Source organism: Nilaparvata lugens, chromosome 5 (genome assembly GCF_014356525.2).
Source record: "Nilaparvata lugens isolate BPH chromosome 5, ASM1435652v1, whole genome shotgun sequence".
Classification (NCBI taxonomy): domain Eukaryota; kingdom Metazoa; phylum Arthropoda; class Insecta; order Hemiptera; family Delphacidae; genus Nilaparvata; species Nilaparvata lugens.
This window is the reverse complement of record NC_052508.1, coordinates 32,276,026-32,293,331: the sequence shown is the minus strand read 5'-3', so window position 1 is coordinate 32,293,331 and position 17,306 is coordinate 32,276,026. Positions and strand designations below refer to the sequence as shown.

Below are 17,306 nucleotides of genomic sequence, written 5' to 3'. Positions count from 1 at the left end.
GGCCCTTGGTATTGCTAATAATTTGGCTTTTTAAATTTTTAATAGTTTATGTAGATGAAGAATAGATTGAAATCAGATACTGTGAATATTGATTTATAGGTTAGAAACTTATAACTGATTTCAGTTTAGCAATCACATTTTCGACACTGCTCATGGGTAATCCGGCATTGTAAAAACCATTGCATTAAGTGAACTTTTAGGGGCGGTTACTGAGCTCGGATTTAGCTGAGTTCTAGACTTTAAACAGCTGGAGTCAGAAAATTGGCTTTCCGAAACGGGGCATTTAAGACCCTTATTATAGAACTATTGTATAAACCACTTGAAAAAATATGTTATGGCAGCTACCTGTTTTTAGTAGCTTTGACATTTTTAAAGACTTATTTCTCTAAGTTGTATTATCCTTATATTTTTTCTTTTTTAGCACAGCTCTTCACTAGGCCTGTCTTGAGCAATAATGAGCATACGAATGAAACGAGTGTCTCTTACTATTTGATGATTCTTCAAAGAAAATAAACATTCATTAATCAATACAAAAAGTGGGTTATCTGGCATCAATTGGTTTGTTATTCAAGTGTCATTTTTATTTCTGAATACTAGTAAATAAATCGATAAATATATTTTCCTTTTTTTGTGAATCCGTCAAAATTTTTATGTAAAATTTGTTTCATATAACAATTTTCTTACTCTTTTGTGCACAAATTTACTCTTGTAGTATAGTTTAATGAATAATCTAGTTTTCAATCCACATTTCTTTGTCTTCAAACTAATTTATTCGCTAATATTCTGTTGTATCATCCAAATAAATTATTGTAGCTATTAAGAAGTATAGATCAAAGAATTTTCAGTTTGTATCAATAAACTAAATTAATAAGTCTTAGGCTAGTTTCACACACATACGGTTCCGTTCGGTTTGGTTCGTTTTCTGTTCGTTGCCGAAAACAAATGAGACTTTACACATACAAGGTGTACAAGGTGTCACATGGTTCTTATTCTTATTAAGTTTGTATTTTCCTCTCAAACACAGCTGTGTTTAGACTTTTACAATTTATTCATGCTGGTGTTCAAATAGTAAGATGTGATTTCTTGGACTACAAAATTTTCCAGTTAATTCAAAATTGTGAACTTTTTAAATAGTTTATTTTTGATTATGTTAATCAAGGACGTTCAGAATGATGATTTTTCTTAGTTTGAAAATTTCCTGTTTTATTTTAGACTGTAAATCTTTGAAAACGTGACACATGATACGTAACCTTCATCTCTTCTCTCCATTCATGAAATCATGTAATTTGCCTTGGAAGAAGAAAAAAAAATAAATATGCTTCCTAAGTTTTAATTTTTTCTTATATATTTTCTAGGATATTCGCACAGCACTAATACTAAAGTTTCAACCACAGCACTTATTGCACTGAAGATCAGTCGATCCATTTATCATCTGGAAAACTATTCATTGAAATAAAAATGGTTCAGTGAAATGAATTGATCATTATGTTTTTGACATGGAAGATTTTGAAACAGATAATCTCACTATCAGGTTAAAATAAAAACCAGAAATCAAGCCTGTGTGAAAGACTTTATTTTTGTTTGATGTTTCCTAGCAACGAATTCGAATATGATGAAACCTATTCGTGTCGAGGGGGAGTTCGGTGCTGAATTCGAGTTTGAGTTCTGAGGGGGAGTTTGATGCTGTGAGGTTTCTATTCGGTACCGAATACAAACCAAATTACCGTTTCACACTTATCGATCAGAAAGCTAACCGAACCGAACAGAACCGTATGTGTGTGAAACAAGTCCAATGAAACCTATTTGTTTTGAGGGGTGTTCGGTGCTGTGCGGTTTTGGAAATTTTACAGAATTCAAAACTAATTGCCGTTTCACACTTGTCAGAATCAACGGGACCGAACAGAAAGCAAACCGGACCAAACAGAAGCGTATGTGTGTGAAAATAACCCAATGAATTGTAGTTTTCTTATTTTAAATTATTAAGAAACTATGTTGGATAATTTTGTACAATTGTTAAGGTTATCTAAAATTCCATTGATTCTCTTATGAAGAATAATTCTGAATCTTGACCATTCAAGATTGTATGAAAGATTCCTGATTCCCATTCTATGGGAATGATATTTAGTGAGAGTATTGATTTTTCAAAAATCTAAAACTTAAAATACCCAATTCCAAAAGGATGTTATGAGCGATTTAAAGTATATTATTTTATTAATTCATTATGAATCTTTTATCCCTTATTAGATGTCGTAATTTGGAAAAAAATAGCTTTGATTTATCATTTTCCTATTTGAGCTAATATTTGTTTTATGTAATCCTCATGCATTGGTGTTTGTGCTGAGCCAGACACGTAAAAAAATGGCAATTCAGTGTAATTTGCCTGGCTGTTCCGTGGGTTTGAGAGATGAAAATATGTTCATTTGAATTTTGCATTGAAAAAACTTTGTCTGACACCTTATTTTTTAGTCCTTATTTCTTCAGTCTGTTGATAGATGGATATGGATAAGGCCTGATATGTAAATTATCACTTTAATTAAAAAAATACTTCAAATTAAAAATGTGATTATAGTTTGGAGTGGTGTTTTATCTAAAATAGTAAGACGACCAACTATTTTGCATGTGACTCCAATAGAGCTACTTGATGATATTTCAGTGCTTAAGCGTCTTTACAAGTTATGAAAGAAATTTCAACAAAACATTGTCATCTCTAGAGAATTACTTCGATATTTAAAGTTTTCAAGTGATCTTTTTTATAGTAAGTAAGTCTACATTAATTATTATTAAGAATCGGATTTAATAATAACCTCTGCACACCAATAGCACAAATTGCTTAAGCTGCGTTTACACCGGAGTTAATAACACGAGTTATTAACAAAAAGTTATTAACTTGAGTGAATCGTCAAAAATTTCTCTTGACAAAAGTTATTAACTCATGTTTCTAACAGAAAATTCCTTGTTATTAACAAGATCTTGTAATCAATATAATTGACTTCTATATAATTTCATTTAACGAGACTATTCATATGATATAATAGCCGGAATAAAAAGCAAAAAATCTGGTGTGGTGCACCCACACAACTTTCCTTGCCGTTATGAAAATTGATCAACTGACGCTAGTGTTCACGCGCAAGTATACTATTCAAAGATCTAAGCCAACTGGTGACAGGACAATAACGCTGGAGACACACGATGTGAGCTATTTCTTCATAGTGAATGATTCAATAGAATCAACAGTTGCCAATATTTTGCAATTTAATAATCGCATTTTCTCGAATTTCAAGCTTATTTTCAATTTTAAGTGAAATTGTTACTGAACATTAATTGCAGAGATTTTCATGCTCAATCTTTTCCACATGAAATTTTTTGTTTCAATTTTATATGAAGGCTGATAATTGATAATCTAAAATCAAACTTTGCATAGATGAGGTGGAGCTCCTGAAATTTTTACAGATAAAGGACTTGGTGCAGTTGATAAAGCTTATCAATGACTATTTCAGGTATGAATTTGATCAAAATCGTTGGAGCCGTTTTCGAGAAAATCGCGAAAAACCCTGTTTTTGACAACATTTTAGCCGCCATCTTGGATTGCATTTGATCGAAATTGTTCGTGTCGGATCCTTATAGTGTAAGGACCTTACGTTCCAAATTTCAAGTCATTACGTTAACTGGGAGATGAGATATCGTGTACACAGACGCACATACACACACACACACACACACACACACATAGCCTACAGACCAATACCCAAAAACCACTTTTTCGGACTCAGGGGACCTTGAAACGTATGAAAATATAGAAATTGGGGTACCTTAATTTTTTCGGAAAGCAATACTTTCCTTACCTATGGTAATTGGGCAAGGAAAGTAAAAATTGTCTTCAAATTTGAATTGAAACATGTGTATGATCATTAGAATAATGATCTTCATCTGATGTAAATAAATATTATAATGCGTTCACTCCAGAGTTAAAAAAAAAGTTTTCAACATAAGTTAATAACATTCTCTTTTGGCTGCTAGTTTTTTGTCACCAACAAAAGTTGATAACTTTGTCACGTCTTTTGTCTGCAGCTGTAGTTATTAGGGAACAGCTGTATTCGTAGGGTAGGGATGCTGGGCAAGGGGGTTGCGGGGAAGATAGTAAACTGTTATTAACAAAAGTTACTCTCGATGGATAACATAAATCTTGTTAATAACAAGGAATTTTCTGTTGAAAACACGAGTTATCAACTTTTTTCAAGAGAATTTCTTGTCGATTCACTCAAGTTGACAACTTTCTATTAATAACTCATGTTATCAACTCCGGTGTAAACGCAACTCAACATGATTAATAAAATTTTTGTAATTAACATCAGTTGATAACAAAAATGTTAAAAACTTGTGTTATTAACTCCGGTTTAAACGCAGCTTAAAACTGTTTTTTTGGTACCTATTCTGAATTTTTTGCTCAACCTTTCTGCAGTTGGGTGTTGTATATATTTATGAATAAAAGTGTAAATATTCAATCGTATTACATTTTTACCAGACAGTTTATAAAAATATGTTTACTTTATTTTAGTTTTTATTCTGTAGATTGTCTGCAGAGTAAATCTTTTTTGAATAAAATGGTTGTCACTGACTCATTATACTACCATAATATTTCACATTTCCATTCACATCCGAACAACTGCATATTGTGCTCTCATTCCTATCAAACACAAAGAAGCTTTTAAATTGTCCTTGTCGAGTTTAGTGAAGTTAGAAATGAGTTAGTTTTTATAGAATAGGCACCATTGTGACTGGCTACGGGACGAGCATTGCAGCTGACCTTTACTTTTCCGGGCTTAGGTTGAGCTCAGCTGTTTTTATTTACACTGTTCATAAAACGGTATCTTTCCAACCTGTAGTGAGTAGGCTGAATGTTTAACAATGGCAGTGAAGAAATATAGTGAACAGCGTTGCTGATTCTCTGTCTTGCAATTGCCTTCTATCACTACCTCCGTAGTGCTTCGTTTACGGAGGTAGTGCTTCTATAGAGGATAGTTGATACCCGTTTAGTGTCTTCTTCTTCTTCTGTCCTTCGTCATTGACCAGCTTCCTGGATGGACGGCGTCTCTCTGTATTCAGATCTAAGTTAGTTGCCGTTGATTATTAAAATATTTAGAACACATAACTTGACACAAACATTGATGTTTTTAAAGATAAACAACAGATCGAGATGGTCGGTCGGATTCTCTATCACTCAGTTCAAATAAAATAGAAGATTTGTCGGTCTCAAAGTATTCAGCCACAGAGTAGAATGGCACCCCACGCAGCCAGGCTCCAATCCTTGCACCAAAACTTCTGTCATCCAGATCCAATCTTCAAAAGGGTACATCAATTTTAGCTTTTCCTCTTGTATTATAAGAATGGTTATCAGCTCTTCTTGTCATTGAGTGATAATGACTTTTTATGTATAACTAGTAGTTCTGTGAACAGTAGACCTCGCGCTCTGTAAGTTACATTGACCTGTTGCTTTGTTTTCTCAAAAATTAGTAAATAATTTATCAATTTAAAATGTCTAGAAAAAATCCTAAATAAACATAGAGCTTTCTGACCTATCGTACCGTGACTTGTCCCGGAATGTGAGGGTGAGCGCTGTTATCAGGTCTGGCTGCAACTGTCTACAACGTTGATGGAAAGATACATTTTCAAGATGTTCGATGTTTTTGAACGGGTAGGTAGTATTATATAGTCAACTGTCTTCTAACGTTGATTGAAAGACACATTTTCAAGATGTGCGATATTTTTGAACGGGTAGTATTATAGTCCACTAGACAGCTGATTAAATTTATGATGAATAATTCTATAGTCTGATTTTTAATCCAATATTGGCGTATGAAGGAGTCTCCTTTTCCCTTTTATATTATCCTTTAAATGCAAAATTTCCAAAAATCTTGTATATACGTCGACGCGCAATTTAAAAAGGAACATACATGCAAAATTTCATGAAAATCTATTACCGCGTTTCGCCGTAAATGCGCAACATATAAACATTTAAAGAAATGCCAAACCGTCGACTTGAATCTTAGGCCTCACTTCGCTCGGTCAATTATGCACTCTAGACAGAGGCGAGGCGTCCGGTCATGTCTGGATTCGCCGATGACTGGACAGAAATTGATATGTAATGTGTATATTATTAAATTGAAAATATTTAGAATGAATACAAAAAAAAGGTGAAGAAACCAGAGGAGAAAGTTTTTTTAGTGAGCGCGCCAAGTTTGAAGAAAGTAGATTACTACATCAATTCCATCCGTTCAATGTGATTCTCAAAAATATGTGATTCCAGTAATGCTATTTAGCATTGGTTACCACCACTCTTCTGCATCATGACTCTCCCTCTCCCCGTAAATGATGGTGGAAGACATCACTATTTTCTGCGATTCCACTGTTCCGCGACAGTGTTGCAAACCGTACGATAATTATTTTGTTTGTAATTTATTATTGATATTTATTATTATCATTATTATTTCTATGTTTGGTTTTGAAGCATCTAAATTTGAAAATCTACTTTGTGAAATTAATTAAGAACTGACAGTTTAGTGAAGTGAACAACAACAAGACAGCCTATTTCGGACTATGTGTAACCTTATCTAGATTTGGGAGAGGAATGGCACATAAGGTTAACCTACCTTATTTTTTCTCTCCCTGTAATTTTTGATGATGTACTTGTATGAATCAATAAAGAATTTAATTTCAATTAATTTCAATTATTGAGGGCCAGTTTCCGAGCTTGATATTTAGACAAGTTCTAGACTTTTCAACTCTATATAGGATTTTGAATAGTAAGCTTATCTCATACTAGATGTTACCTTGCTCGATAAATAATCGTCCAAAATGAAACATTATCTTTTAAGTAGGGGAGGGGGTGCAGCTTTCATTCAAACTTTCAACTGAATTGTTCCTGTAGATGACTGAGCCAAAAAGTCACGCCTTGCCACTGAATAAAATTGTGAAAATTTCATTTTGAGTACCGTAGTTTCTTCATTCTAATATTCCTTGGTAGCTCACTAGAAGATTTATAAATGCTATTCTAGCTCACAGGCTCATAAGTTTGGCGACCATTGATATAGAAGAAAGTGAGCTGTATTCTACTCAGTCTTTGCTGAGTTAAGCTAGAGTTAAGTACAAAAGGTGTTACAGACATAACCTATAAGTTATGAATCAATGCTTTAGTTATTCAAAGTTTAAAAAGCTATCAAGGCTTCTAATGGGTATAACATTTGATGAATTTAATGAACTGGTAAATAGTGTAAGATATTCAAAGTACTGTTTAGTAGTCCAGGCGCTGGCTTACATTGAGCATACATGAGAGAGGCAGAGAATTTGACTTCGAATTATTGTTAGGGGGTCTTTAGTGTAAATGAAACTCGATGTTGTCACGTCCCAGGGTGGTCGACAACTTGGTGGGGAGGGGGGTAAGTTTTAAAAAACGCGCGCTTATAAAATCGCCTGTCCTGCAGTTACTATTCATAGTAGAGCTTTTAATTTTTCCTCAATATTATGTACACCTAACTGACTTTCAATGTGGTCCTCTACATTTTTGCGATGAACCGCACAGTTTGTCCATAAAAAATAATATATCTCGAAAAATGTATTTTTTTAATTATGAACTTTTTATTATTTCTTGAATATTCAAGTAATTAGCTGACTTAGAGGAAAAGGCTCCCAATAAACGTTGTAGGCCGTTTCTTCCTGAATCCAATGATATATATAGTTTGGGGGTTACGATCATAGATGCGGCGTTGGGAGGGGGATAAGTAGCACTGTTACGCTGCGGCGCGGTCCTCCCCCATGATTAATGCGCTTAATGGCCTGTCTATCGCATCACTCCTACTAGTCTATGCATTCAAATTATGTATTTCAGGAACGCTATCTTATGTATTTTCGGTCGCTGAACACGATTTTTCAACTCTCAATAATTGATAATTCTCATCATAATATACTAATTATGGTCAAAATTACAAACTTTATCCCATTATCATTATTTATGATTACATTGTAATGATAAACCATCTTGTTAGGAATCCTATATGTGTTCCTCATTCGATAAAAAACTGATATTCCATTAACAGAGAATAATTGTTCGATTTAGTTCAATGATCACTTTGGAATTGCGAAAGTCAAGTAATGGAGTAAGTTAAACAAATAATATAGGCTATCCCATATAGAGCACCGTGTAACAGGAGTAAAATATTTTCTTAATATAAATTTACAGTTGAAGCAAAAATAATGCCAATTTCTCCCATGTGTTATGACTAAATATTTGATTACAAAGGAAATACAACTCTAAAGCTGTGTTTACACCAAAGTTATTAATGAGATGTTAATATAACTTAATCTTTATAGATTCTATTAGATTGAACATAACTTATCATACACATGATGGACATATGTGTTTGCCAAGTTCCGTTCAATCTAATAGAATCTATAAAGATTAAGTTATTTATATTTTGTTAATAACTTTGGTGTAAACGCAGCTTTATCAACTGATTTCTGTAACTTATATCTACGAATAGATACTTTTCATCTGGCTGATCGAGTTTGACTGATTGTCTTGGGGTGGTACTTGAATGAAAGTTGAATGGGAGATATCTTTGTTGAATTTGAAATATTTGGAGAGAATACTGTTGGAAATCTATTGAGGGGAGATCAGTATAATTAAGGTGTGAGAGCAAGCAATCAATTCAATGAAACAACAACAAGGACTCATGGAGTTTTTTTAGAATCACAATGCAAAATCAATGACCACTTGAAATTTATGACTGATTATTGTAACATAGTTTAAATTATCTTAAATTGTATTCATGCTCATAAGGAAGGACTCTGGTATTGCACATAGAAACTGTACGAGAAAAGATCCCATACTTTTTTCATTCAATCACACAAACTATGTTATGGAGTCTGTGTTATGTCTAGAAAATATGAAAAAAAAAATACCCATAGAAGTAGAAAATAATTCCCAATAAGGAAACATTAACTCTATACAGTCAATACATTGACTCTCTGTCAAATGAAACCTTGAAAATTTAATAAATGTGACAACCGATCATGCTTTGGAGCATATCCTCATGCGATCATCCAAAACTGAGTGATTGGAATAGCTAGTTCTTCAAAGGCTTCCCTAAAATGGCTGCTACTATATAAATAAATCTTCCATCAAAGATATTATGTTCAAGTATGTTGACATCGTTATGGATATCACTGGAGATTGTGAAGAAAGTCATCGAATGAAGTAAAACAAGAATAATGATAGATGAGAATGATTTCCAGAAGCGTAACCTTCTCAAGAGAACATAACATTTTTCTTCAAGACTCTGATGGACAACAGAATCTGCATAATGATATCAATGGTCTGGAAGCAAGTGAAGAAGTGTGTGATTCTGTTTTGAACGTATAGAAAGAAATAGTTATTCGGTCTCCAACGATTTTTATCTGAACAAAGTTGTGGCAAATTGTAAAAGTGTATTCTCACCTATAAAAAGAAACAGACTTCTTTCATTCTCCACGATGCAATCAAACAAAAATCCTAGTCTTAGTTGATTCTAGAACAAAAAGATCTGATCTCTGTTTTTTTTACTAGGTAGCTGTTTAAAGATAATTCAGCATTGAAGTTTTAGTGCAGCATGCATTTCTACACTAACCGCAATCTCTGTCAACATCTGATGGATATTTGAAAAAAACTCTTAATCTCACTTGGCCCATGAAATTGTAAGTGAAACTAGTTGTGGATTTGACTAAATCCCTAAATATCGTTGACAAATTTGCATAATGATGACATGGCTCTCCTGAATTCTAACTCCTACTTCACTTTTCAAAACTTCAATACGCTGCAAGATTATGGAAACTTTGTGATGAGAAGAGTTATGAAAATTCTCAATAAAGATGGAGTGATACAGGTGGACATAGCTTTTCATGACTATGGTCTAAAATCAAACAAAGATAGTAAACATATTAGAAGCAGCAGAGTAAAAGAATCACTCCAATAATATGCTCTCCAAACCATCGAGACTTGATTTCTAAATCTGTGGCAGAGATTTATTAATGTGACATGCAAGAATCTATAAAGGAATAATCCATACGTTAGCTACGTGCAGGAATACATACATTCATTCATTCATTCATTTGTGGATAAAATTACAAATCATATAAATATGTTTGGTAAAGAATAAAAGGCATGGCCCAAAACTATTCGAATCCCAAATTTTGATTCTGAATAACTTGTCACCATTTCAAAACAGTCTAAACGGGAATACCATAATGAATGAATGAATCAAAAGTTAATGAAATATCAATATGATAATACTGTTAGAAATAATATGAATGAATATTTAAATTTTCATTTCATTTTGATTTGACACATATCTATTATTATATTGGATGTAATTTCTTAAAAGTTCACGACAAACTGAAGATTCACAAAAGATTAACATTTTCATACTAAACATAATCATTATGATAATGAATGAATGATGAATTCAATTTCCACCATGAAGAACTAAGTACCTAATTCCACAAATATTTTTTGGAAATTAACTGACCACTATATCAAGTAAGTGTGGCCAGTGTGCAATTAATAATATAATTTAGCCTGCAGCGCATCACAATAAATTAATTTGAGATAAAAAATTGCATGGTTGCCTGTAAAGTCGGTAGTAGCGCCTGGACTATTAGATAATGACACTGACAGTAAGGAGGTTAGGCATGACAATCAAAATTCAAACAATGTAAATACAAACAATTCAAGATTCTCTATATTATCTGAAATATATGATTTACTAGATATTGTGATTGATGGTTATGGTAATTTTCATTATGGTTGTAGCTGTGAATGTCCAGTTATGACGATAACTGATGTTAATGAGCTATGGGAAGCATTGTTTGATCTAGTCGAACGTAAGTGTATGAAAAAGTAATAAACATCAAGCTTCAAAGTTATAAGATACTAGCTAAAAGTAACAGGGAGGCGGCGGCGGGGGGCGGCAGGGATGGGCTTGTTTGGAAGGAGGATCTTGCAAGTGATATGTCTGCATATTTGCTTTTTTAAAATAAGTACTTGAACTAAAATGGTGGTATTCATTCTAGTGGGAGGTCTAGGCGCGGGGGTTATAAAATGGAGTCTTCAAAGTGTGGGGGATTGCTTGGAAGTTACGCCCATAAATTTTTTTTTCAAATAAATACTTGAACTAAAATGGCGGTTTTCATAATGGTGGGAGAACCGGTCCAGGCAGGGGATTATAAATGGAGTTTTCCTGCGCGAAGCGCGGGGGGATTTGGGCGGGTTTGAAGCCCCCTTGGGGGGGCTTAAGCTCCGCCCCCTTATTTAAATACTGCTCTGTGATTGGTGCTTTAAATCTGCAATTGCCTACTACTCACTACAAAGAGATAGCAGACCTTGTGTGTTTCTAGCGTTATTGTCCTATCACCAGCTGGCTTGGATCTTTGAATAGTAGATTTGGGATGCGCGAGAACACTAGCGTCAGGTGATAAATTTTCATAACGGCAAGGAAAGTTGTGTGAGTGCGCCACACCAGATTTTTTACTTTCCTTGCCCTATTACCATAGGTAAGGAGAGTATTGCTTTCCAAAAAAAAAATTAAGGTACCCCAATTTCTAAATTTCTATACGTTTCAAGGTCCCTGTTAAGTTTGCAATCAATTATAAGAACACTTGTTTTCATTAGTACACTCTTTAATAAATTTCATCAATTCAAATCATTAAAGATAATCAATTTCACATTACACATTGTTATTAAAGTCCACCATCTTAACTGACAGGCTGGCGCTCAAATCAGAGGTGCACCAACCCAACAACTATAAGGATCCGACACGAACAATTTCGATCAAATGCAATTCAAGATGGCGGCTAAAATGGCGAAAATGTTGTCAAAAACAGGGTTTTTCTCGGAAACGGCCCCAACGATTTTTATCAAATTCATACCTAAAATAGTCATCGATAAGCTTTATCAACTGCCACAAGTCCCATATCTGTAAAAATTTCAGGAGCTCCGCCCCATCAATGCAGATAGATTCCCAATTATCAGGCTTCAGATACAATTGAAACAAAAAAATCAAGTGGAGTAGATTGAGCATGGAAATCTCTACAATTAATGTTCAGTAACATTTTCACCTAAAATTGAAAATAAGCTTTAAATTCGAGAAAATGTGATTATTCAATTGCAAATTATTGTTGATTCTATTAAATCATTCACTATGAAGAGATAGCAGATCTCATGTGTGTCTCCAGCGTTATTGCCCTGTCACCAGCTGGCTCAAATCTTTGAATAGTGGACTTGAGATGCGCGGGAACACTAGCGTCAGGTGATCAATTTTCATAACGGCAAGGAAAGTAGTGTGAGTGCGCCACACCAGATTTTTGGGTATTGGTCTGTACGAGTGTATGTGCGTCTGTGTACACGATATCTCATCTCCCAATCAACGGAATAACTTGAAATTTAGAACTTAAGGTACTTACACTATAAGGATCCGACACGAACAATTTCGATCAAATGTAATGCAAGATGGCAGCTAAAATGGCGAAAATGTTGTCAAAAACAGGGTTTTTCGCGATTTTCTCAAAAACGGCTCCAACGATTTTGATCAAATTTATACCTAATATAGTCATTGATAAGCTCTATCAACTGCCACAAGTCCCATATCTGTAAACATTTCAGGAGCTCCGGCCCATCTATGCAAAGTTCGCTTTTAGATTCCCAATTATCAGGCTTCAGATACAATTTAAACAAAAAAAATCAAGTGGAAAAGATTGGGCATGAATTCATCTAGAATTAATGTACAGTAACATTTTCACCTTAAATTTAAAAATAAGCTCGGAATTCGAGAAAATGTGATTATTCAATTGCAAACTGTTGGCAACCGTTGATTCTATTACTATTAAATCATTCACTATGAAGAGATAGCAGACCTCGTGTGTCTCCAGTGTTATTGTCCTGTCACCAGCTGGCTTAGAATTTGGAGTAGTAGACTTGAGATGCGCGTGACCACTAGCGTCAGGTGATCAATTTTCATAACGGCAAGGAAAGTTGTGAGTGCGCCACACCAGATTTTTTCTATAGCAATCGATTAAAACCGAGGAAATTTTTTGATGGAAAGTTTTGTAAAAGCATTGCTAGCAATGGCGCGCCGCAAACTGCACCCAGCCGAGAATTTTCGAATTGATTTCCACGCGTGGATCGGTTTGTGATTTGTTCACAGTTTTCATGGAACGTGGGTCACTCGTTCGTTGTACTGCGCAAGCGCCGTCAAGCGCTCGAAATGTTTCGACATTGATGAACATAATCATCAATTAAAAAATAACTATGGGTCGGATAAAAATGATTTAGACACCAATAGTAAGAAGACATTTTTCCCGTTATTTTGATATAACATTCTCACTCATTACGACATCCCTTAATTGTAAGGGAAGTGATATTAATTTATAAGAGCATCATATTTTGGCATTTCTTTATTTTCTCAATTTTTTGGCAACACAATTTTTTCGTAATTTCTTCGGTTGGTGGTTAGAGAGATGGAGGGCCAGTCAATATAAGTTGAGACAATTCACTTCCAGTAACAACAAGGAAAATAATGTATTGTACATTACGTCAATCATTTAGAAAATAAATCATGAAATTCATATAACAACTGAACAACGTGATCTTTTCTCTACTTAATATAGGTATAAATCTAATTAATAAAAACAATATAAAAATCTTTTAGTTTACTTTATTTTTAAAAACTTTAAGATAGTTCAACCTATATTAAATGTATAAATCTGAATAATAAAAACAATATAAAAATATTCTTCAAGATTTTTATATTGTTTTTATCAATTTGAACTATTGAAATATCTTAAAGTTTTTAAAAAATAAAGGGTACTACAAGATTTTTATATTGTTTTTATTAATTTGTTAAAAAGTAGCCCATGTGAGATAAGTGTTTTTATAGGTATAAATCTTCTATAAATTCTACATCGACATGAAAGTTCTATTAATTAAGGATCATTAAACTCACAATTCTCGTCCGATATTCCTTAACAGAAAGACTCTATTAAATTTTATAATATTATTTCTTCAAAAATGCATATCTATTTATTTATGGTATGATTTATATCAGATTCATTTATTGACCGAGCGAAGTGATGTCTAAGATTCATGTCGACGGTTTTGCATTTCTCGTTGTGTTTAAATGTTTTTATTTTTAAATTGTTATATGTTGCGCATTTTGGGCGGCGAGGGGTATGCAGGGAAGATGTTATTAACAAAATTTGATGCGATAAAAGAGGCTTTTGTTATTAACATAACAAATTTCCTTTGATCTTTACCGACTCTCGATGGACATAAATCTTGTTAATAACAAGGAATTTTCTGTTAAAAACACGAGTTATTAACTTTTGTTAAGAGAATTTTTTTCGATTCAGTCAAGTTGATAACTTTTGTTAATAACTCGTGTTATTAACTTTAGTGTAAACGCAGCTCAATATGTTATTAGTGACTTTTGTAATTAACATCAGTTAATAACAAAAGTGTTGAAAACTTGTGTTATTAACTCCGGTGTAAACGCAGCTTTAGAGTCAAAATCAGACTATTCATCATAAATCAGCTGTCGAGTGGATTATAAATTGCATGCAATTCAATATCTCAATGTAACTTGGTAAAAAAATCAGCTGGTGTGTGGACTATTAAATGCCTCATTGAATGTAATTTTTATGCACTATTAAATGAACTATTGATTGCATGCAATTAATAACTAAAATAACATAGTATTGTCTCGACCTTTCTCTGCTTTGAACTCGGGCTGACTTGTTGCCAGTATGTGTTGAAGGAGATTAGCCTTTGATGTTTGCATTTTTGATACACCAACCCCAACAGCCATTAGCCGTTTTCACACCGATATCTCGCTGACACGACATACAGACAGGATTTACTGTGATGGACAGTATGCGCGAGGTCTACTGTTCACAGAACTACTTTCAATTCAATACTAGTTATAAACTATTCACATTCATATATGCACCTAGGTGCCAACTAATATTGTCTCACAATTTGTATAAACTGTTTTATTTATACCTACAAACTATACTCTGTCGGCTTTTGTCGGGGTTTTTCGGCTATACTCGAGTTTTCTCGAGTTTTTCCGGAGCCCGAGGGAAGAAAAATTAATGCTCTAAGCGTTATTTGTATTATCTGCATGAACTTTATTGGTCTATATTAAAGTATAATAAATTTCCCTTTTAAAATATTATACCAAACTTATCGGAAGTTCAAAATATGTTTCCAATAGGTAGATGAAGTGATAAGTTCCAAATTTCCAATGCAAAAAGATGGGACTATAAAGTTTGTTTGGAATCTTAATGGAGGATTTGTACCACGTGATCGAGCCAGCCAATCAGATGCGTGACAGTCAATGGCCATACTGTGGGTAATTATAGTTACTGTGAGCTAGCCCTACGTGGATATAATGTGAGCACAGGTGACTGTTTTAGCAACAAACTGTTTATAAGAAGATAAAAAGTTAGAGTTTTATGATGAACGTTCCAAATTGATGTAGTATTCATTTTTTATCTTGTTCAATATTTTCAACTTTTAATGAATAAAGTGTTAATGATTGAAGCACAATTCACAACACTATTGAAAACCTCCCATGAAGCCCTAGAATTGTATTTTCCAATTTCCTCAATTTTCTTTCTATTATAGCTTTTTTTGTTCAATAGAAACAGGGGAATGTTGAATCTCTTGAATTCAGATAGTTTTCTTAGCTTTAAAATTATAAATCTTAATGCGCTGTACGTCAATAAATGTGTTCTCCAGCACCCTCCAAAGAAAACCTTGCATGATTTCTGGTGAGTTTATCCATAGGCATGAGATTACAAGTTCTAGCTATAAAATCAATTTTTCCATGACAAAGACTTGAGAATGGTCTCGATCTTTTTGTTAGAACAAGCTGAATAAGAATATTGATGAAGTTTTTTCGAATATTTTCGTACAATGAACAGTGATAAATGAAAACCCTGAAAATTTTGGCGGCCTTCTTGTATTCGAAGTGTTTGCCTGTGATTAAGACTTATCATCATTGAGTCCCTCATTATACTAGTCATAACGAAGAAATTGAGACATCTTCCACAGTTCTTACCGAAAAATGACCACGGAAGTACATTAGCGCCCGGACTGAAAGATTTCTTTTAGTTTGATTTTATAAGGTCCCAATTTTGGGGTAGTCACATTATCATGTACTGGAGTTCAAATCCTGTGTATAGAGACATGTGACATTCCAAATTAAGATAAGATAGAGGTCCCTCATGGTGGTATCCCTTATTCTACATACTCTATGCAAAGCACAACCATGTAAAGGTCCACTTCCTAAGCGACAACTATAGCCGCGCTGTATTAACTGCTATAATGATATAAAGTAATAGACTACAGCCGTTGTCGACTACTACAGTTGTCGGGCGGCTAGATTCGAACAGTGAAGAAGCTTGAGATCAGGCACAGATTTGACTCAAATGAGAGCACAGAGGTTGAATGTGTCCTATTAAAAGCTGAGCAGAATTCAGTCAGGTTCAAACATATGTAACAAATTATGCATAAAATCATTAGTTTTCTTTCAAAAAATATTGCTCAATAACTAAGTTGATATATTTTCTACTATTGTTATTTTTCGGTAAAAGACTTATGAATCAATCAAGCTAGAATAGAATACATAGTCGGTACTTGGCCAATAAAAGTTCAGCAATTGATATGCTCAATTTTGCCATCAACAACTCCTGAGCTCAAGGTGCAGATCAATCGATATGATAAGAGCCGCCACTGTTAATATGTAAATTATATTTTCATAAAAATTATTTGAAAAATACATGGGCCTGATATTTACGCTTCATAATTGGAACATGTTAATTATAAAAACTAATGAAGATATATTAAAAATTACTCGCTTAAAGAAAAATGTGGTTTATTTCAAAATTACTCTTAGGGCTGTTTGCACAGTAAGATTGCTAAACTCGATTAAGTTAATCTGAAAGTTGAAACTTGAATCGGTTTTTTCAGAGCATTTACTAATCCAGTTTAAGCTAAACTAGTTTAGCGTTAAGTTGATAATAGAATGTCATTGTTTATAATATCAGGAAGGCTGATTTTTACAGGAGATTTGTTATTTGTTTACAAACCATCAGTAAATTGAGGTTATGTAGCTACTATTTCCTTCCTCAGTACCAAATCCACAGAGCTGTAAGCTGTACGGTAATAAAAGTGAAAAGCGATCAAGAAGTGTTCTTCATAGAATGATGGGATGCTATAT

At 33.7% G+C, this 17,306-nt stretch overlaps 1 protein-coding gene across 2 annotated transcripts in view; it reads left to right on the top strand.

Annotated features, from left to right (window-relative positions):
• The window catches only part of LOC111064253 (E3 ubiquitin-protein ligase RNF8-like), a 31,629-nt gene extending 26,999 nt beyond the window's left edge, over window positions 1-4,630 (top strand). Inside the window, exon 10 of one of the 2 annotated variants that reach the window (XM_039428182.1) lies at window positions 422-4,630. The gene's annotated coding sequence lies outside the window, so the exon portion shown is untranslated. The remainder of the gene's footprint in view (window positions 1-421) is intronic. The other variant, XM_039428183.1, reaches the window with a different exon arrangement.
• The last annotated feature ends 12,676 nt before the right edge of the window (window positions 4,631-17,306 follow it).